This window comes from Aquarana catesbeiana, linkage group LG01 (genome assembly GCF_042186555.1).
Source record: "Aquarana catesbeiana isolate 2022-GZ linkage group LG01, ASM4218655v1, whole genome shotgun sequence".
Taxonomy (NCBI): Eukaryota; Metazoa; Chordata; class Amphibia; order Anura; family Ranidae; genus Aquarana; species Aquarana catesbeiana.
In genome coordinates this window covers 259833239-259854993 of record NC_133324.1, presented here as the reverse complement: position 1 = coordinate 259854993, position 21755 = coordinate 259833239, and the positions used below count along the sequence as shown (strand labels likewise).

At 46.2% G+C, this 21755-nt stretch overlaps 1 long non-coding RNA gene across 1 annotated transcript in view; it reads left to right on the top strand.

The window, feature by feature from the left end:
* Positions 1-708: 708 nt before the first annotated feature.
* Positions 709-21755, top strand: part of LOC141127804 (uncharacterized) — a 92958-nt gene continuing 71911 nt past the window's right edge. The window contains exon 1 of the long non-coding RNA XR_012241595.1: positions 709-799. This is a non-coding gene — a long non-coding RNA (uncharacterized lncRNA). The remainder of the gene's footprint in view (positions 800-21755) is intronic.

The following is a 21755-nucleotide window of genomic DNA, read 5'->3' as shown; positions in this document are numbered from 1 at the left end:
TGAGGATGTGCAGCCTGACTCCATAGACTCTGTGTTATCAGGAAATGATTAGGGGACAGTGGCAGAGGATTAACCCCTTACGTTCCACAGTGAGTATAACAAGCATGCTTTACACCAAAAAAGGCATCAGGGAACTTAAATGTATCTGGCAGTGAACTTTAATGCGCCTCCTTTGGTAAGAGTATCAGGATGCCATTCAGAATTAACTGCAATGCATCACACGAACCCGCAAAACGGATGATCCTAAAATGACTGATTATTTTTGGCTGGAAGCAGCTTTTACTGATTTGCTTAAAATATGTTTCTTAACTCTCACTTGTCTATAACAACCACCTTTTTAATTTCAAACCTGCCCTAGAAAAATGATAGTTGGATTTTTGTTGCTTGCTTTGGAGAGCCCATGTTGTTGGTATTATTTTTGGCAGGTTCATAAATGAAAGTCTGTAGGGTTTGCACTGTAAGTCAATGTATTGGTAATGGAGCTCATAGTGAGACTTTAAATACATGTACCCGTTTTTCTTTCTGAAAGCAAATGAGTGCATAGAGAGCTTGGGTTTGGTATTGTATTGTGTGTATCTATCACTGAAATAACAAAATGAGGAACACAGACAAAGCCTGGCAGAAGTATTGGCCCTGCTCTCTGCCTACACATCATAATGATTCAAATGACACAACTTATCCCTGGGGCCATATTTGACTGGGAATGTCAGATGAGCAAATCTCTTAGTCTGGCTGCTGAGGTGTGGGAGACAGTCTGCTCTCTTGGAAAGATATGGCAAAGCCTGGAGACGTGATACAGGTTTCTAAAGATTTATTCTTTAAAGGGAATCTCTAATCTATTTAATGCTATTTTAGATATGCATCTGAGTGGGATCATTACACAAAAGAACCTTATCAATGTGTACAGTTTTGAAAATGCTGTTTCTATGTATAGGTAACAAGTAGCCACATTACCTCATTACATGCCGTGCTTCCTATTTAGTAGTACTGCACAGTCAGGGGCAGGTTTTCCCAGTTGTGAACCTGAGGTACACTTCCCACAGGACCCAATTTTTAGTGTTCCATGGTGGCCAATGGCAGCTAGGTGACAGCACCACTTTTTGAGACTCTGCCAACTACCAGTATTCTGAGCGAATTTTGGCCAATTCCTAATTAATTTGACCAGTGGGTGTCCATCTGTCCATTCCACCCAAAATCCTTTGAATGAAAAAATGAAGGAGCTGGACGGAAAAATGTTGATCGAACAGCACCTGCATCCAATCAGATGCAGGCAGGGTTTGGGTATTTTGGCAGCGAGCTGCACCAGCTGTCAAAATACAATAGCTGCATTGAAAGATTAGTCTCTCCATGCTGCTTATCAAGGACTGAGGAATCTGTTTCTTTCGTTCACAGGTGTATGGCTGACTTTGGAGAGTTTTTTTATAACTTGCGTCAATGCGCAGTGAAGTTTGTAGATGGCACTAAGAGTTTATCTAAATAATTTGTGACAGCTATATGGGTTGAAAATTCTGTGAATGGGGTCTGACGTGACCATCCTGAGAAAGGAGATGCTGTGTTTTTTCCAAGCAGGATTATTCATGGTGGTTTACTGTTGGAGGAGGGTGGTACAGTATATGAAGTCAGCGCACAGCCAGAATAAGGCAGGCTATAGATTGTGTGATTTTCTTTCCTGTGAAACACAGGTTGACACGCCACACATCACTATCTGGTAGAACAGAAGATGTGATTTTTCTCTGTTGCAGTTCATTAACACTAAGGAGCTTATTTATTAAAGGCAAATCCACTTTGCACAACAAGTGCACTGCAAGTGCAAGAGGGTAGGTGGAGACAGCTGTGCACAGCAGCACTAGGCGCAGGCCTCTCTCTGCTCGGCCTCACTCTGAGTGAGACTGTCATATCACTGATTGCTAGACGGCAGGCAGGGCGGCCCTAGCAACCAGTTCTGGCAATCTAGTTTAGAAGGGTGTGTGTCAGAGTCGGCAATATTTTCTTAGGGATCCAAACCCCCACAGATGCTGTAAATGGAGAGAATGTGGTTTGGCTGGGATAAGGGTAAAGAAGATTGGAGGGATGGTGCAAAAAAACGAAACATTACTTTTGGTAGAAATTCAGAGCTGTCCTGTATCATGTGCACACCCTGTGTTATCTCAAAGAGTCTTCCTAGTTCTTGTTCTGGAATACAGAATGACGAGTATTTATATTGTAGAGAACAGACAGTGGGAGTGGTTGAGTAGACAACTGGACAGGACTGACAGCACTCCACAAAAATGCTATGTGTTGTCATCCCATATTGAGACTCAGGAGCTGAGTGCATTTATAGCAGATCGTCAGGATTTTTTTCATGTACTTACAGGGGTTGTAAAGGCAGCACCATCGGCCCCCCTAATACTTACCGGAGCCCCATCTCTGTCCAGCGATGTTCACGAGTCCCTCGGCTGTCCAGGACTCTCCTTCCTGATTGGCTGAGACGCAGCTACTCGCCTTTCGCTGCTGTCAAGGAAAGTCAATTAGCCAATCAGGAGAGAGAGGGGGCAGGGTCGAACCGCAGCTTCGTGTCTGAATGGACACATGGAGCTGCAGCTCGGCTCGGGTGCTCGACAGGAGGGAGGGGCCTGGAGCAGCGAAGAGGGACCCGAGAAGAGGTGGATTCACGCTGCCCTGTGCAAATTCACTGCACAGAGCAGGTAAGTATAACATGTTTGTTATTGCAAAAAAAATACTTTATAATCACTTTAAATATAACAAACATGTCATACTTACCTCCACTGTGCAGTTCGTTTTGCACAGAGTGGCCCCGATCATCCTCTACTGGGGTCCCCCGGCAAGGCTATCAGCTACTCCCAACATTGTATTACGCCCTAGGAGAGCACTCTCCCGGGGGGGTATCCTTGTGGGCGCGCTTCCGAGTCCAGCATTTGCATCCATAGATGCAGAATGCAGGACTGGGCCCCGGCCCCGCCCCCGCGTCAATTAATTTGATTGACAGCAGTGGAAGCCAATGGCTGCGCTGCTATCAATCTATCCAATCAAGAGCAGAGAACCCCGGGCAGAGAGGTACAGCATGTCTCCGCCGAAGGAACAAACGGGCTCAGGTGAGTAAAACGGGGAGCTGAGGGGCCGGTCACTGTCAGAAGTTTTCTTACCTTAATGCATAGGATGCATTAAGGTGAAAGAACACAAGGGTTTACAACCCCTTTAAAACCTTGCCGTCTCCTCCCAGCTACCCTTTAAGTGGGTGAAAGCACTGGGAGGCAAAAGGTTTTCTGATCATGCTATCACAGGGGTCACATGATCAGGAGCCTGTCCCGCTGACTCCTAATTGCAAACACTGACTGAATAAGTGCTGTTGGTGACTGTTCAGTGTTCTGAGAGCCCAAAATCTTGAAGCCACATTGACACATCATTCATGCTCGTTTGTGAGTATTAATTTGCTATTTTACCCTTTTTTAATAAAAGCTACCAGTGGTAATGCACTAGGTCGGTGCACCCTCCTTTCTTTCTTTTCTTTTTGTAGTTCATGAATACCCATTATTCTGAGGAGGGCTGCAAGACGGCAGATACCACTGAAGCATTTCGGCCATACCACATATTGAGGTTCTAGATACCCGAGCGCAGGAGAGTTTTTTTCGTTTTTTTTTTTTATCGCATATCAAAGTCATATCGTATTGAAGTCTAAATATGGTAAACAATGGAATTATAATTCATGTAGAACTTCATCTTGGTCAGGACTTTATTGCATTCTGTCTTCTGTTTGTGAGTTTATTCCCTTAAATTGTATGTCAAGACAAAATGAAAAAAAAAAAACATATGCAGCACACCTCTGCAATATATTTCCCCATGTTTTATGCCTTTAACCTCTGTAACCATTGTAATGCGATATGCAGCGGCAGAGCAGGTGGCAAAAAGTAACTGGTACTTTTTGCCACTGTTTGGGCTAGAAGCCATGCCCAATGATCTTGACAGTGGCAAAAAGTACCAGTTACTGTGTACCAGAGAGGCTTATTGGATTTTCACCTTGGGGACTTGGGCCCCGAAAGGCCTGAATGAAGAAATTGAATTGCATAGTGTCTTATGACATGTGCAATCTCTGTAAGTCCTCTATTCCCCCCTTGGGAGATCCATCTAGGTCCCTCACGATATTTAGGAACATTGATTAATTCAATACCACCCTTATTGTTCGTGATGTTGGGCCCCTCCTCCCTCCTATGGAGGAACTTCCACCACACATACCATCTATGGCCATGGGAGGTATTGAACATCTATAGTTAGATTGGGAGGGTCCCCACCTGGTTTGCTGGGGTCTTCCCGTTAGGACATAGATAGTCTTTGAGCATGTTTAGTGTAGACGTTTTTTATTTATGATTCGTTCATGTGTATTTGCAACAGTATTATTTGTTATTTTATTTGGTTTACTTTATATCCCTTGCGACTTACCAGAATTCAGCGGGTACATGGCGTTAGAAAGTCCCCAGCTAGTAATTTAGCACCCATTTTAGGTGCCCCACTTTTCGCCAGGGTTTATTGGTCTATAGATATTTGCTCTAGTTTCTAAATATCCAAAAAAATGTATAGTGGGTCGACATGCGTGTGCATATATGTGCACATGTGTTGTGTTCACCTTTCTATTGACAATGATTTTTTATGATATAAATTATTAATGAGAATCACTATGATTCTTATTTTTATATTTATTTTTAATTCTATTTTTAATTTCGATTTTCAAAATATTTTTTAATTTATTTATAATCCTTTGACACTGATATAGAGTTTTTATGGCTTTATGTATCTAGGCCTATACCTCCAGATGTATGTATGTGATTTCATGTATATACAACTTTGTGGATTTAGTTATGTATGTATGTAGATTAGGTTCCTATATGTACATATCCTCTTGAGAAGGCGTGTACATATATACATATATATATTCTCCGGATGGGGTTTGGTTAAAGATCCATTATCCACAATCCAATCCAATACATCTATATGGATTACAATGATTACACCCTTCTTATTAATTTGCACCACCTATTCTATACTGGGGACTTTCTAATGACCAACTTTATGAGGCTGGTCTTCTCTGTCTGTTGTGTCTTGTGGCTTCTGTGCGTCCTTGTTACCTTCCAGCATCAGCCTCCCCACTTTGGCCCCCCCCCTTCCTTTTTTGGGTTCCCTCCCTCATTCCAGTTTATCTATCTTTCCATTACATTTAGATTGGGTCCATCTAGGGGGGTGATTCGCATGTAATATACACTGTCCTGGACGTGCCTGCCTATTGTGGATGCGTGCGCATCCACACACCACTGCTCTCAGCGAGTGCTAGGGATACAGCGGTCGGAGGTAGCGTGTGGAACGCATATTCACCCGCACTTCCGGGCTGCGTCTTCTACGCACGCGTGGGCGGAGGTGACGTCTGGGCCAGCCGGAATTCACCGGTGGAGCGCAAACGCACCCACACTTCCTAGACATCGAGGGGGCGTGCTTTCCACCGGCGACAGATGGCAGCGAAAGGCGACAGATGGCACTGAAAGGCCCCCCGATGTTTTAACTGGTATGTGCTATCCCCACAGCATCCCCTAATATGCAGCATCCGTAGAGGTGGTACAGATAGCACTTTTGCCTGACCACCTCTGGTTGTCAGCTTATGTAGTTTACACTTGCACATAGGATATGGCCAGGATAGTGCTCCTGTTAGACCACCTATGTAGACTGTACCTGTACATTAGGTTATGTTCCTCCATTAACCGTATCCATTGAATTATTGATTTTGATTGGTATAATTTAGCCATGGATGTGCGGGGATTCCGGCAGAAAATCGCCATGGTGTCACTATGGTGACTGAGTGACACTAGGGAGGGCTTTACCATCTTAGGGGGTTGTGCTTCCTGTGTAGGTGGGCGTGGCCTTTGTGGGCTGGTGCTGGTGCTGATTGGGATGCATAGCTACACACATACACATATATAGAGGAGCTCTCACTTGTGAGCAGTCACTACCCACTTAGGCTCTGAAGAAAGGGGTTCTCCCCCGAAACGTGTCAGCCATTGCCTCATCCACCTGATGTCCGGTCCCGGTTTCTTTCTGATGTTTGTCACTGCTCACCTGCAGCTATTGTTCATGCCTGTCATTCATGCTAGTTTGTGAGTATTCATTTGCTATTTTACCTTTTTTAATAAACGCTACCAGTGGTAATGCACTAGGTCGGTGCGCCCTCCTTTCTTTCTTTTCTTTTTGATATGCGATATGCTGCTGTGCAAAAAAATACTTTATGGTCTTAACTGGAGCTGTGTTGTATGCTCATTCATATATCAGTTGTTGTTCTGAATAAATAGATGCAATGCACTTCACAAGGTATATGTCTCTTGTTGATGCATGACATGCTCACATGACCTCCCCAGCAGGTGAGATCCTGATTGACTAGAAAGCCTTATCATCTAGTAACCATCATGGCTAGTCAGATATTGATGAAGCAGCAGGTCATGCTGGGAGAACATGCTATGAAGGTACTCTGATGTCACAGTGCAGGGGATACGACTATGTATTCCTCCAGGCATATAACTCCTCTTTCATGGAGACGAGTAATGCCAGCTATCTCAGTTTAATACTTGTCCACCATTTGGCTGGTGATGCTACCTTAAAAGTCCACCGAATGTCAGGTTGACCATTTGTGTATGCGATCTTTAATGATGGTATTTATACAGTGTTGTTCCATGTTTTTGGTATCTGGCTGTAATATAGATTAGCTATAATGAATCAAAGTTTTAAAAGGCACCTCATTTCAAGCTGTTAAAATGAGGTTTATTTATGTTTCCTATCTCTTATTCTTCAAAAAGCATTGTAGCTAAGCATATGACCTTAGCCTGTGCTTCTGGCTGTGTATAGCACAGCAAGGAGTTTTCTTTATTCTACTTGGATAGAGTTTAAAAATCCTTCCAAACAGCAGGCTAAAGAAAGAAGTGAGCTTGCTTTTCTCTTCACAGGAAACACGCACATATAGTATATTCTTGTGTATAGTATATCTTTGATGTCTGAGATAATTTCTATAGATTGTTTTATGAATGGTTTGTATGTTGTAAGGCAGATTATTTTATAGAACTACTCCAAACTTGTTTGAAAAATAACAGGCACTAAATATAAATTAAATTTGGGCTTCCTGTACAATGGTGCTCTTTTTGAGTCACTTTTTCGCGTATTCTGAGAGGCGTGACTAAAGCACAACAGATGTCATCAGCCCTCGTTTTAATGACCGCTATGCATCCAAAACTTTTTTAATCCAACTTATCTATAATAAACCAAAAAACACCAGTTTGGAGTAAATTTGTTGGCCATAGCGGCCCTTTATTTAACAAATAACTAAATATAAAACATTCCTTAAAACAGAAAGAAAAGCAATAATAACAATAACCATAACGATCAGGTTGCTGATCTTTTGAGGCACAAAAATAACAGACATCCACTTTGTATCCGCATAACAACTTGAAAGGTCCCCAGCTGCACCACACAGGATCAGGGACAATCCCAACTCTCCACAGATACCTTTCTGTTGAACTTCCCAGTTGACCCACCATTACCTGATATTCCACAGGGGACTCTAATATGATATATTACAGCAAAATTGAAAACTCCTCCAAAGACCCCAACCACTAGGCCAGTATGACCACTAAGGTCAACTGTGCCAATGCAGGGCGGGAGGGCGGGAAGTTTTTTCTACGTTGGTTGCTTTCAAGTGCCTGGAACTCAAAGAACCCATCTAGGGACCCCCTGCAGCCCCTCCTCTCACTACAAACGAACCAATCGGTAAGTGCCTAACAACACTCGTTATTTTAAGGTAAACCTCTCTTTCCCTGATTCCCGTGTTTTCCTTGTCATGAAGCCCTTCGCTTTTTTTCGCTTCGGGCTTCTCTTTAACTACAAGTTGAAACAAATTCTGTATCTCTGTGTTGAATCCCATCAGTAAAGCTATGGATTGTGCAGTGTATGAGCTGAACATGTTTTATTGCATCCTTCTCAATATTCACTAAATGGTACAGATAGTTTCCACATATTCATAACATATCTGACGTTAAAGCAGAGCTCCAGCTCCCCCCACCAAAAAGTTAAGTCAGTAGCTACAAATACTGTAGCTGCTGACTTTTACTATAAGGACACTTACCTGTCCAGGGATCCTTTGGTGTCCTTACCCAAGCCGATTCTTGAATCAGCTCTCGGGTGCTGGCGCCATCACCTTGCGGCTTCACAGCCAGTTTCCTACTGCGCTTACGTGAATTGCGAATCAGCTGCGCCGAGGGCTGACCTTCCGGCTGACCTTCCGGCTGAGTTCGCTGCAGTGAACTCAGCAGAAAGTGGAAGTGGGTACCTGGCAAAACCATGTGCCTGCCCCCCCCCCTCCACAAGGTGCCAAAAGTGTGTGGAGCATCGCTTAAAAGAGCAACTTCACCTACTTGCGTTATTCTTTTCTTTCACCTCTTACTTGGTTTCCTGGGTTATCTGCAGAACACATACTCACACATCCAATTAATCTATTATGTCTTGCTGTTATTCACTGAAGGCTTCTGCAAGCTAAGTTCTGTGTCACCATCTTACCTACTTACGTAATCTTGGGGCCAACTGCCTGCACATGGGTTCTAGATTGCCTCAAAGTCACCTGGGATGCATAACAAGAGTATCTGGCCAATCCCTGGGGCGAGGTGCCCAGATGGTGGCTGGGAGTGTGTACAAATATTCTGAGACTTGGAGCAGAAGTGTCTTGCCCTGAGATCACAGCCTGGGGGAGGGGGCTGCTTTTCCTCTAGGCAAGACTCCCATGTGTCTGCAGTTTATCAAGGTGCCAGCTAGGTTAGCCGGGGGCCTATACTTCTGAAAGTTCGCTAAAGCTGACTTTTCGTCTAGGTCTAGTCTGGTATCACTGGAAAAGTGTCTGGAAGATATTGGGAGGAGTCAACCAATTATCCAAGGATTTTAATGAGTACAGGCTGGTGTGAGAGGTCCTTGGGACTGTGTGCTCATGCATGCCTCTTGAGCTGGAGTCAGTTTTGTCCGAAGGGGACATTGTGTGGTGTCCTGAAAAGCTCAGTCCACTATCTGCTGCAAACCAGGATTCTTTGCTCATATTATTGCTCTGCTAAATCTCTTGCAATAGTTTCTGCCAATAAAGAAATCCTGTCTGGTAAAACAAATTATCTTGCAATAGAGTCAGTTCCATCTAAAGGGAATTCACTACTAAAGTGTTCCTGAAAAGCTCAGTGAAATATTTGCTGCAAGCAAGGACCCTTGATCACCTTACTAATAAGAAGTTTAGTGCCCTCAATTTCACTACTAAAAGTGACTGGAGTATTCCACAGTTACCCTAAACCTATCCAAATTCAAGTTCTGCAATAAAGCATCTGAAAAGCATACCCCTAGACTGCTCACTGAGCCAAAAAAGTAACTGTGTGCTTGTCTGTGGGGCGATTACTGGGAAAAGAAACCTGGGCATCTTTTCAGTGGCCCCTGCAGGGGTGAGCTCTACACTTACCTGCTCTGTGCAATGAGCAGGCCCAATTCTCCTCTTCTGGGGTTCCCCACCGGTGCTCCTGTCTCCACCTTTTTGGGGAGCGCCCCTATAGGAAGCCACTTGTACATTCTCAATCCTGATCTGCGCTGTCTGCGTCTATAGACACACACAATGTGGCTTGGCCTCGCCCCTTGCTCCCTCATCATAGGATTTGATTGATTTGAGCCAATGGCTCCTGCTGCTATCAGTCTGTAAGGAGGTGGAGAGCTCTTGGGCACAGCGCTGGATTAAGATTGGGCTCAGGTAAGTATAAGGATGGGCTGGTGTCAGGTCCCACACTTACCAGACTGGTGAGTCCGCTTGGGCAGAGGGTAGGCTCCCTTACGTATCCGACTCGGGGCCCCTGATAGAGCAGACAGGAAGCCCGCGAGTACGGAGTGGTATGAGGGCCTGGTATGTGGATCCTGGAGAAAGGTGGACTTACAAGCAGCAGGTAGGACTCAGGAACACTGGAACTGATGCTGAGCAGGAGCTTACTAGGCTGGTCACACACAGGCAGAGTTCGGCAACGGGCTGGCAGCAGAAGTACAAAAGGAGCAGGCAAAAGCGGGGTCAAACAAGCCGGGGTCAGGTTCAGGCAGCAGTCAAGGAGGTCCAAAAGGCAAGCCGGGTCGTAACAGATCAGAACTTCAGAGATACGGAGACACAGAGAGGATCACGGAACTTTGGCACAGAGCTGTTGATCAGGCAGCACCGATCAGTAATAGAGGCAGACCTAAATAGGCTGATTGGCGCCAAACGCCGCGCTCGTGCGCGCGCCGATACGCCCGGATGCCCGCACACCTGCACGTGCCGGAGCGCGCCCCCGAACACCGGCGCGCACGCCAGCACCACCAGGCACGCCCGCAGTAACACCCATAGGCGGCCGCGCGCTAGCGCGAATGCGCCCAGACGCCACCCCGCACACCATGGCCGGCCGGACTAGACACACCAGCGCTCCCAGGAATACGCGCCCCAGCACGCACAGGAACGCGTGCACCAACGCACGCACCAACACTCCCTGGCGCGCACCGCCGCCCAACCAGGTAACCTCTCTGACAGTGCCCCCTCCTCAAGGGCAGACTCCGGCTGCCCAGCTGGGCCATCTTCGAGGCATGAGAAGCTTTGAATTACTGTAGAAGCTCCCTGGCGTGCAAGTTGCTTTCTGGTTCCCAAGAGTTGTCTTCGGGCCCATAGCCCTTCCACTTTACGAGGTATTGGACTTGGTTGCATCTTCTTCTGCAATCTAAAATTGCCTCCACCTCAAACTCTTCTTCACCGTTAACTAGGATAGGCTTGGGTGGACCGATACTGCGGCCAACAAAGGAATTGGGAGTGACCGGCTTCAAAAGGGACACATGGAAGACTGGATGTATCTTCAGGGAATTAGGTAGGTCAAGTTCATAGGCCATGTTGTTAATCTTCCTTTTAATCAAGAAGGGACCCAAGTATTTAGGGCCTAGTTTTCTGGACGGACAGGCCAACTTTAGGTTAGTGGTGGATAACCAGACTGGGTTGCCAGGTTCCAGGACAAGCTCTCCACGCCTCTTCCTGTCGAACATCCTCTTGTAATCTTCCTGAGCTTTGGCCATGGTATTCTGCAGTAATTTATTGTTTGTTGAAAAAAAGTCCAAGGTTTCGGACACTGCAGGGATGGAGCACTCGGGTATTGACCCAGGCAAGAAGGATGGATGGAAGCCATAATTAGCATAGAATGGTGATTGGTTGGTAGCTGAGTGCAGTGAGTTATTGTAGGAGAACTCTGCGATGGGAAGCAGGGAGGCCCAGTCGTCCTGGAAGAATGCAGAGAAACAGCGGAGATATTGCTCCAAGGTCTGATTTGTCCTTTCAGTTTGTCCATTTGACTGAGGGTGATAGGCCGAAGAGAATGCCAATTCAATCTCCAAGGAGCTGCAAAGGGCTTTCCAGAATCTGGAGGTGAATTGGACACCTCGGCCAGAAACTATGTTGGTTGGCACTCCATGTCGTCTGATAATTTCTATGATAAAGACGGTAGCAGTTTCCATAGCCGAGGGGGTGCCCTTCATGGGGAGGAAGTGGGCCATTTACCTTCTGATGGGGGGAGTTCAACAATGAAGTCCATTGAAATCATGGACCACGGCCTCTCTGGGACCAGTAAAGGTTTTAGCAGACCCCTGCCCTTGCCCGGCTATTTTTGCTTCTGGCACAGGTATTACAAGACTCAACATATTCCTTGCAGTCTTTAACAAGGTGAGGCCACCAAAAGGTACGTTGTACTAGATCGATTGTTTTTCGTGCGCCAAAGTGTCCGGCCAACTTGTGGTCATGGCACAAGTTTAACACCCGTACTTTTAGCTCCTCAGGGACCACAATTTTGTTTTCGTACCAGAACAGCCCGTCTTTGGTACAAGCTTCAGCAGGTGGTGTCATTCCCATAGAGGCCCGTCTAATCTGAGAGACCAGATCTTCTTGCAACAGCAGGAAATTCCCAGAGGGGAGGATGGTGTCTGGAGGTAGGGTTTTTTCTGAATCATGGAACATGCAGGAGAGAGCGTCAGATATGACATTCTTGGATCCGGGTCTGTAGGTGATGTGGAATAGGAATCGAGAAAAAAAAAGTGCCCATCTGGCTTGCCGGGGTTTTAGTCTCTTAGCCGTTCTCAGATATTCCAAATTTTTATGGTCTGTGTAGACTAAAATGGGGTGAGCAGCACCCTCCAAAAGGTAACGCCATTCTTTCAAAGCCGCCTTAATGGCTAGAAGTTCCCAATCTCCCACGTCGTAGTTTCTTTCAGAAGATGAAAGTTTGCGTGAAAAAAACTCCACAGGGTACAGAAGCGCTTTAGCGCCTTGTCTTTGTGAGAGCACGGCTCCTACCGCAATTTCGGAAGCATCCACTTCTAATACAAAGGGTAAGGCTGGATTGGGATGTTTAAGAATGGTGGCTGAAGTAAACAAAGCCCTGAGTTTTTCAAAGGCCAACTGTGCCTTAGGGGTCCAGCAAAACCGGGTTCCTTGTCTGATGAGTTCAGTAATGGGAGTTATTATGGAAGAAAATCCTTTAATGAACTTCCTATAAAAATTGGCAAAGCCAATAAAGCGCTGTACTCCTTTTTTGTCAGGCCAATCCAGGATAGCGGATACCTTTTGCGGATCCATCTTGATACCCTCTGGAGAGATGACCAGGCCTAGGAACTGGATAGATTGGAGTTCGAACTCACATTTTTCGAGTTTGGCATAAAGCCCATGTTGTCTGAGCCGGGTAAGTACGTTTCGTACGTGTCTGCGGTGGTCAATCAGGGAAGCAGAAAAAAACAGGATATCGTCCAGATAGACAATGACGTACTGGTTCAGAAAGTCACAGAAGACATCGTTGACGAAGTGCTGGAAGGTGGCTGGCGCGTTACACAGGCCAAAGGGCATGACGAGGTACTTGTAGTGCCCAAATCGAGTACGAAAGGCCGTCTTCCACTCGTCCCCCTCTCTTATGCGGATCAAATTGTAGGCTCCGCGGAGATCCAGCTTGGTGAAGATGGTAGCAGATCCTAATCTTTGAAATAGTTCAGGCACTAAAGGTAACGGATATCTGTTTTTTATAGTAATTTTATTTAATTCCCGGTAATCGATGCAGGGACGTAAAGAGTGGTCGCACCTGCAGGAGATGTGGAGGGACGAATGAATCCTTTCTTTAGATTTTTGTCGATATAGGTTTTCAAGGTGCCCAGCTCCTGCTCAATTAGGGGAAAAATCCTTCCGAAGGGAACTTTAGTTCCGGGTAAGAGCTCTATTGGGCAGTCGTAGGGCCTGTGTACCGGGAGAGTCTCTGCCCCCTTCTTACTGAACACATCCAGGAAATCCCGGAAGAGTTTGGTAAAGCTTGGCATCAGAGTCTAAGCAGAGGCACTGAGATGATGTCGTGGATGTTCCCAATAAGCAGTGTTGTTTGCAATAATTGGACAGAAACTGGATCTTGCCTGTGGACCAGTCGATGCTGGGATTGTGAGCTTGTAGCCAAGGCATTCCCAGGATGATTGGAAAGAGAGGAGAGGAGATGACATCCAGGCGTAAGAGTTCCTGATGTTCCGGGCCAATAGTGACCAGTAAAGGAACGGTCTCCTGAGTAACTGGCCCGGAGCTGAGGGTGGAGCCGTCTGCTAAGAATACTGCCAGTCCCTGGGCCTTGGGTTGGATAGAAATATTATGGTTCTCAACGAAGGTTCGGTCAATGAAATCGCTGCATGCTCCCGAATCAATGATGACCGGTACCGGGATGTTCCTTCCAGATAGCTGTAACATAACAGAAAGTTTTAAATGATTACCGGATCTGGGTGAGACAGGTGCACACAAAGAAGAAGACGGCAGGCACTTACGTCTCTTGTTGGGGCAGGCCCTCACAAAATGTCCTGGTTCTCTGCAATATAGGCACAGATTGAGCGCACGTCTGCGTGTATTTTCTTCTGAGGTCAGAGAGGGACGGAGCAGCCCTAGCTGCATGGGTTCTGGAGCTTCCTGGGCCGGAACAGCTGAGACGGGAGAAACTTGGTTCAGGGCACTAGGAACCCTGGGCAACATCCCAGTTGAAGAACGTCTCTCTCTAAGACGGCGGTCAATCTGGATTGATAGGTTTATAAGCTCATCCAGCGTCTGAGGTATCCTCACACGTGCCAATTCATCTTTAAGGGGATCGGATAACCCCAACCGATATTGGTGACGCAAGGCAGCGTCATTCCACTCCGTATCAGAGCTCCAAAGTCTGAACTCTACAGTTTAGTCTTCGGCCGCTCTGCGACCTTGCTGTAGAGAGTGCAAGGCGGCTTCTGCAGTAGCCGTTAGTTGAGGGTCCTCATATAGCCATCGCTGAGAAGAGGTCATCCAAGGAATCCAGAGATCTGGATTTTTGCTCCAGAAGACGGTGGGCCCAGGTCTGAGGCTCGCCGGTCAGAAGTGATATGACGAACCCCACCTTAGTGGCTTCCAGAGAAAATGTACGGGGTTGTAAGGCAAAATGAAGTTCACATGCGTTGCGGAATGCCCGGAACTTGCAACGTTCTCCAGAGAACTTTTCGGGTGTAGGCACCCTGGGCTCCGGGGGGAGCATTACTACAGAGGGTGCTGTGGCAGGGCCGGTAGGTGTTGCTCCTTGAGGAGATGCTGAGAGGGCCTGGACCTGTCCTTCCAGTCTTGTATAGCCTTTTTGTAGGCTTTTAACCGCCTGGGTGAGGCCCGCTAGGTGCCTACAAAGTTCATCCATGGAGGAGGCCCCCTGCCCGGACTCAGTCATGGCTGCCTGATACTGTCAGGTCCCACACTTACCAGACTGGTGAGTCCGCTTGGGCAGAGGGTAGGCTCCCTTACGTATTCGACTCGGGGCCCCTGATAGAGCAGACAGGAAGCCCGCGAGTACGGAGTGGTATGAGGGCCTGGTATGTGGATCCTGGAGAAAGGTGGACTTACAAGTAGCAGGTAGGACTCAGGAACACTGGAACTGATGCTGAGCAGGAGCTTACTAGGCTGGTCACACACAGGCAGGGCCGGATTTGCCACAAGGCCACCGAGGCCAGGCCTCGGGGCAGCAGTGGTGCAGGGGCGGCGCCGCTCCTGCGGTGACTTCGCGGCCGCCCCCCCCTTCAGGCTGCCCGTTGAGTCGATTAAGGGCACTGGTGCCCTTAGAAATGATGGCCGCGAGCCGCACACTACTGTGCATGCGCCGTTCCGAAGCCGGCCAGGCTCGGGAAAGCTCGTACGTGCTCGGCTGGGCGGCGCATGCGCAGTAGCGTGATTACGCTGCCCGGCGCCATTTTTTGAAAAGATCGAGGAGTAATGTCAGCGGTGCGGCGGTGGGGGAGAGAGATGACATCTCTCATTGCCCGCACCGCTGTTCCACCCTCCTCCATCTGGTGGCAGCCAGGCAGCGTGACAAGTGACATCTCCATAGGGTGGCAGTGTGGCAAGTGACATCTCCATAGTGTGGCAGCGTGGCAAGTGACATCTCCATCTGGTGGCAGTGTGGCAAGTGACATCTCCATCTGGTGGCAGCGTGGCAAGTGACATCTCCATCTGGTGGCAGCGTGGCAAGTGACATCTCCATCTGGTGGCAGCGTGGCAAGTGACATCTCAATCTGGTGGCAGGCAGCGTAGCTAGTGACATCTCCATCTGGTGGCAGTGTGGCAAGTGACATCCCCATCTGGTGGCAGACATAGTGGCAAGTGACATCCCCATCTGGTGGCAAGCAGCGTGGCAAGTGACATCTCCATCTGGTGGCAGGCAGCGTGGCTAGTGACATCTCCATCTGGTGGCAAGTGACATCTCCATCTGGTGGCAGGCAGCGTGGCAAGTGACATCTCCATCTGGTGGCAGGCAGCGTGGCTAGTGACATCTCAATCTGGTGGCAGGCAGCGTGGCAAGTGACATCCCCATCTGGTGGCAGCGTGGCAAGTGACATCCCCATCTGGTGGCAGGCAGCATGGCAAGTGACATCCCCATCTGGTGGCAGGCATAGTGGCAAGTGACACGCTCAGGGCTCCCAATGGTTCTGCATTATGGTGAGTTGAACTATTTCATTTTACATTACAATGTAATGATAGAAATAATGTGTTTCATTCATCCTGACACCATAACAACCATGGTGCCGGGGATGATTGAAGCACTAACACCAGCCATTGCCCTGAAAAATTGCCCGCAAAAAATCCTTACCCTTCGCGCGCTTACCCTGAAGTATTTTTAGTCTGTACAATTAAAGTCAGTTATTTTCAGTGTTCTCGTGTGTGGAGATATGTTTTTAACTGATCTATTGTAGCAGTCATCGATAAAGGACAAGAATGGTGGTGTGTGTGTGTGTGTGTGTGTGTGTGTGTGTGTGTGTGGGGGGGGAAGCGGCATTGAAGGACCCGGCCTTGGGGCGGCAAAGGGAGTAAATCCGGGCCTGCACACAGGCAGAGGTCGGCAACGGGCTGGCAGCAGAAGTACAAAAGGAGCAGGCAAAAGCGGGGTCAAACAAGCCAGGGTCAGGTTCAGGCAGCAGTCAAGCAGGTCCAAAAGGCAAGCCGGGTTGTAACAGATCAGAACTTCAGAGATACGGAAACACAGATAGGATCACGGAACTTTGGCACAGAGCTGTTGATCAGGCAGCACCGATCAGCGATAGAGGCAGACCTAAATAGGCTGAAAGGGGGCAAACGCCGCGCTCGTGCGCTAGCCGATACGCCCGGACGCCCGCGCACCCTCACGCGCACGAGCGTGCCCCCGAACACGCCAGCACCACCAGGCACGCCCGCAGTAACGCCCATAGGCGGACGCGCGCTAGCGCGCGCACCCGGACGCCACCCCGTACACCATGGCCGGCCGGACTAGACACACCACCGCTCCCAGGAATACGCGCCCCAGCATGCACAGGAACGTGCGCACCAACGCGCCCCAGCACGCACCGGCGCCCAACCAGGTAACCTCTCTGACAGCTGGAGGGGATCCTGTGGCACAGAAGGTTTTTTTTTCCGGAGAATGTAGTAGATAAAAAACCTTAAGCCTTTAGTACCACTTTAAGGAAAGCAGATTACCATGTTATTAAGGGTAAAATAAACAGCCACATTTGTATAAATGATATGTCTTTCTTTGCAGACAGTAACCCTTCAGGGCATAATCTGCTCAACAACAAACCCCCTTACAGGCCCTCTAAAATATAGAAAAAATAAAGCAAAATGTTCCACAAAATGCAGTTAAGCTGTACAGGAGCCCTGGAATACATTGTTACTTAAAGCGTATTAATGGTCAAAAATGTATAGACATTTATTTATTTACATGGAAAAGAAAAAGGTAACAGCGCTCTCTGCAGGGACAACCCAATCCATACACCAGGTCTACTCACAGGTGCCGAGGCTCGATTTATCCCAACACACTCCAATGCAACAACAGTAAGAAGAGCCGGCAAGACTGTAATCCTTGAAGTGTCATTTATTGGTACATTAGTGTGACAATAAAACAATAATGCTGATGCATTTCGGCAATAGCCTTAGTTGTGGCTGGTTTGAAACAGATATGGCAACATATATATACTCACATACACATATACAAGCTTCACCTCTACATAATTGGCCTATCAGGTTAGTGTCACAGAAAATTAGCATATTTAATTGATACCACCAATAATTCAAGTGGTTGGTGAATACACCTGGTTTCAGCCAGCAAGAGAAAGGGGAGAGAAAAGGAAGACAATATAAAAATTGTTGAGCCTAAAGAGAAGTATGTAAAAATGCTACATGAGATGTTAGGACCTTATTATTCCAAGGGAAAAAAATATTCCTTAGAAGAAAGTGAAAGTGTAGACTAATATTCATGTAAAATACTTTGTGGTAGTAACACAATGTAAAGTCAAGATTTATGGCAGGATCAGAAAAAAATAAAAGAAAAAATAAAATAAAATTATGGCAGGATCAAAAAAATAAAATAAAAATTTATAGCAGGATCAAAAAAAAAAAAAAAAGGAGGGGGGGGGGGAGATTCACAAATGATTGGTCAAAAATGTCAGTAGGAAAAAATAGAAGGCAGCAGACAAGCACAGAATGAACCTACTAAGAGAAAATGGCAAAATCTAAAGCAGGTGAACAATAAAACTAAAGATGGGATAGGATGATGTAATTTTATAAATAGATCCACATCCCATTTGTGGTTCATGCCTGTAGGGGTGCATGTCCCCAACAGGAAAATCCACTTAACTTCCTGTTCTAATAGTCTTCTGTGCTTGTCTCCTTCACGTACCGACATTCTGTTTTTTTGAACTGCAGAGAAAGAGAAGGAATCCATGTCACCTTCATGTATAAATTTGAAGCGTTTTGATACATTGGACAACCTTCTCTCATTACTATATGCTGCTCTGCTATAATGTTTGCTAATCCTTGTGTGATATCTGTGTAGACCCCTGTTCCTAAAATTGGGGCTATAGTGTAAATTTAGTTTGGCTGAGCTGTAAACAGCTCAGATTTGATTGTATATTTGGTTCTGTTCTAAACTTGACTGAGTTGTGCATTTCTCACTGTTGTCAGCAGGTGTCACTGGTACCACAGGACAGTATGAGAATTACAACTAGGCTGAGCTGTAATGAATATTCTTTTTCTGGAAACAGCCCAGTAGGAGGTTCCTGGCTTCTGTGCATGCTGGGAAGGGGTATTTATTGGACAGAGGCCATGTGCTCTAGTTAGTTTGTTACCTCGGGGCCCTCCTGGCCCGAGGGTGTGTTGCTGCAAGTTCTGCAGGTAGGCCAGGAAGCCTGTCTGGGGCCTACTAATCCTGTGTGTGTGGTCCTTAAGCTGTCTTGCCTGTGTGGAAGAAGCCGAGCTAGGCTGAGGAGATCCAGGGAAGGAACCTTGCTGGAGAGAGCTAGGATAAAGGCTGGTCCCTCAGGAGGGGCTGGTGACCCGTTTGAAGGATGCACCTATATCTAAATTACCCTTACAGTATTGCAGGGTTGGCTTAAAGGTCCTGGTACTGTCAAGCTGTTCTACAATCTAAACAAGGTAACTAGCTCCTGGCTGCTAAGTCTGTGAGAGAGATTTATCCAGGAGTTCTACTGGCTGCTACGTCTGTGAGAGAGGCTTGTCCAGACATTCTACTGGCTGCTAAGTCTCTGTGAGAGACCTATCCAAGTAACCATGATTTTCTGAAAGAAAGCTGTTTCGCCTTTGGATTTAAGGAGTCTGTACGTGATCTGCCAAAAAGGGTATCTGAAACGTCCCCTAACCCTCTCTCCTACTACTTCTCATTAAAGCATTGAAAAATACTTAAAGTGACTGGCGCCCAAATTCTGCTCCAACTTCCCATTATAGCCATGGACTCAGCCCTGGGGTGAATATAAGCTCGCTCCCTGTATCTGGAGGTACCTCTTTGCTCCCAGTAGACCCAGGAGGGTGCTACATCTAGAAAGTCAATCGTGGTCTTATTGCTCACATAAGAAAATTCAAGATTAAGGCTGTTGTTGTTGAGGTATGAGACAAAAGAAATTAAAGAGTAATCGGTATGGTCCCAGATTAAAATCAGGTCGTCTATGTAACGCCCATACCAATAGATATGGGGTGCATAAAGATTGAAATGTGAAAAAAGAAAACATTCTTCCCACCATCCCATGTATAAATTAGCTAATGATGGAGAAAATTTAGCTCCCATAGAGGCTCCACAGCATTGTACATAGAAGGAATCATGAAAGAAGAAATAATTGTGTTGTAATAAAAAAGTGACAGCCATGATGATGAATTCTTTGAGCTGGGGATAATAGAAGCTATATTTGGACAAGTGAATAGAGAGACTTAATGTCTAAAGTAAACCACAAAAAATGCTCTGCCTATTGTACTTCATTTATGTGTTTTAAGATTGATGCTGTGTCTTTTATGTTTTTGATGCTGTGTCTTTTAGTGACAGTCTTGTCACTAAAGGTTGCAGATACTGGTCTACCCATTCACCTAATCTCTCAAGGAGTGAGCCAATACCTTCTGCTATTGGACGACCTTTTACAGGTCTCTCAGGTTTGTGTATCTTGGGGAGGTGATGGAACACAGGGACAACTGAATGTTCAACTAAAAGGTGCTCCGCAACCTTTTTTTCAGTCCTCCCATTTCCACACCTGTGTCCAAGAGGTGTTTGAGTTTACTCTTAAAAAATGGAGTGGGATCACATCTAAGGGGGTGGTACATGGAAGAATCATTAAGCCGCAAGACTTCAATTATGTAATCACTATCATTCAGTACCACTATAGGGCCCCCCTTATCTGCCTCTCGAATAACAATATCTTTGTGATTTTTAAACAAAAACAAAAATAAAAGCTGCGCTTAAGGTGAACCAAAAATACAATGTGATGAAAACTAAGCAGCCTGCATCAAGATCTAGTCTCCAAATCCCACCATAAATAATAATACAAAAAAGATGCGGCGCTAAGGACAAATATAGTGAATATGATACAATAACCAAAATATTAGTGCAAATTGAAAATTACATAATACAATGTCCCAAAACTAATGGGATAGATAGATAGAATCCAAGGCAAAACAAAGAGTCCGTGATAAATCAAGAAAGAGTGCAAAAAGGGGCCATAGCAGAGATGAGGGTGCAGTGGAGAGAATCTTCCGTAGTTCCTCACACCCGAGGTGAAATATCAAATATGCTCACCAGATCCCGTTGACCGCCATTACAGCGGTCAAAGACAGCACAGGGAATTTCGGGGCTCCCCACAACCTCAGCTCAATATTCCCGAAGAGCGACAGATGGTATCTCAGGATTCAAGAAGAGAAAGGAAAACCATCGCATAATATAGTCTGCACAGTCGTTTTATTAAAAGAATTGCACTTACAAATTCTCGTGGTAAAAACAGCATGTCACGTACGGCTGACAATCTGCGCCTCCGTCTGCTGCCTCCGCCTTCCTGGTTCGTGTAAGCCCTACACAGAGTACGGACGTGGTGACGTCATAGGCTCCTCCCTACGCGTTTCGTCACTAGCGGACGTCGTCTGGGGATTGGCCAAGCTCGAGCGTCACCGCGTGTGGGCATTAAATACACTATGGGCGCCATCTTAACTACTGGTAAGGTAATTTTGGCATTAAGGAACGGCCAGGCCGTGTTATATGCCGGCCAATAGTAATTAGGGAAGCGGAGGAAACACTTAAGGAAAAACGAAAGAAAAACGCCATCTTGTGGCCAAAAAGAATAACAGAGGAAAGACAAATTAAAAAGAGAAAAATAAATTCTCAAATGGCAGTAGCAAAACTCAGAAGGGGTGCAGCAGACAGGAGGCTAGATAAAACATTAGAAGAAACATATAAATTGTAATACATACTATAATCCAAAACCTCAATACATCAAATACTAGATATATAAAAGAGGCCGCATTGACAATATGAGAAACTAATCTCATAGAAATAAAACAGTAAAAACAATGTTTTTATTTAAAATAATCAAGAGTTGTTTAAAAAACAATTAATGTCCCAGTCAACGTTTAACCCATGTGGTACAAAAGATCTCATATGGAAGATCCACCTGGTCTCAAGCCTAGATAATGATCTGACTTTATTAGTCCCTCTCCAGTGTGGATTTAATTTATCAATTGCCATAAAAAGGGTCCCATCCGGTTTCTTATCATGATATTTGGCATAATGCCTAGATAGGTTGTGTTTTGGGTAACCCCGTTTAATATTGGCAATATGCTCCGATAGTCGCACATGTAACTCACGTTTGGTTCGACCAATGTACTGCTTGGAGCATGGGCACTG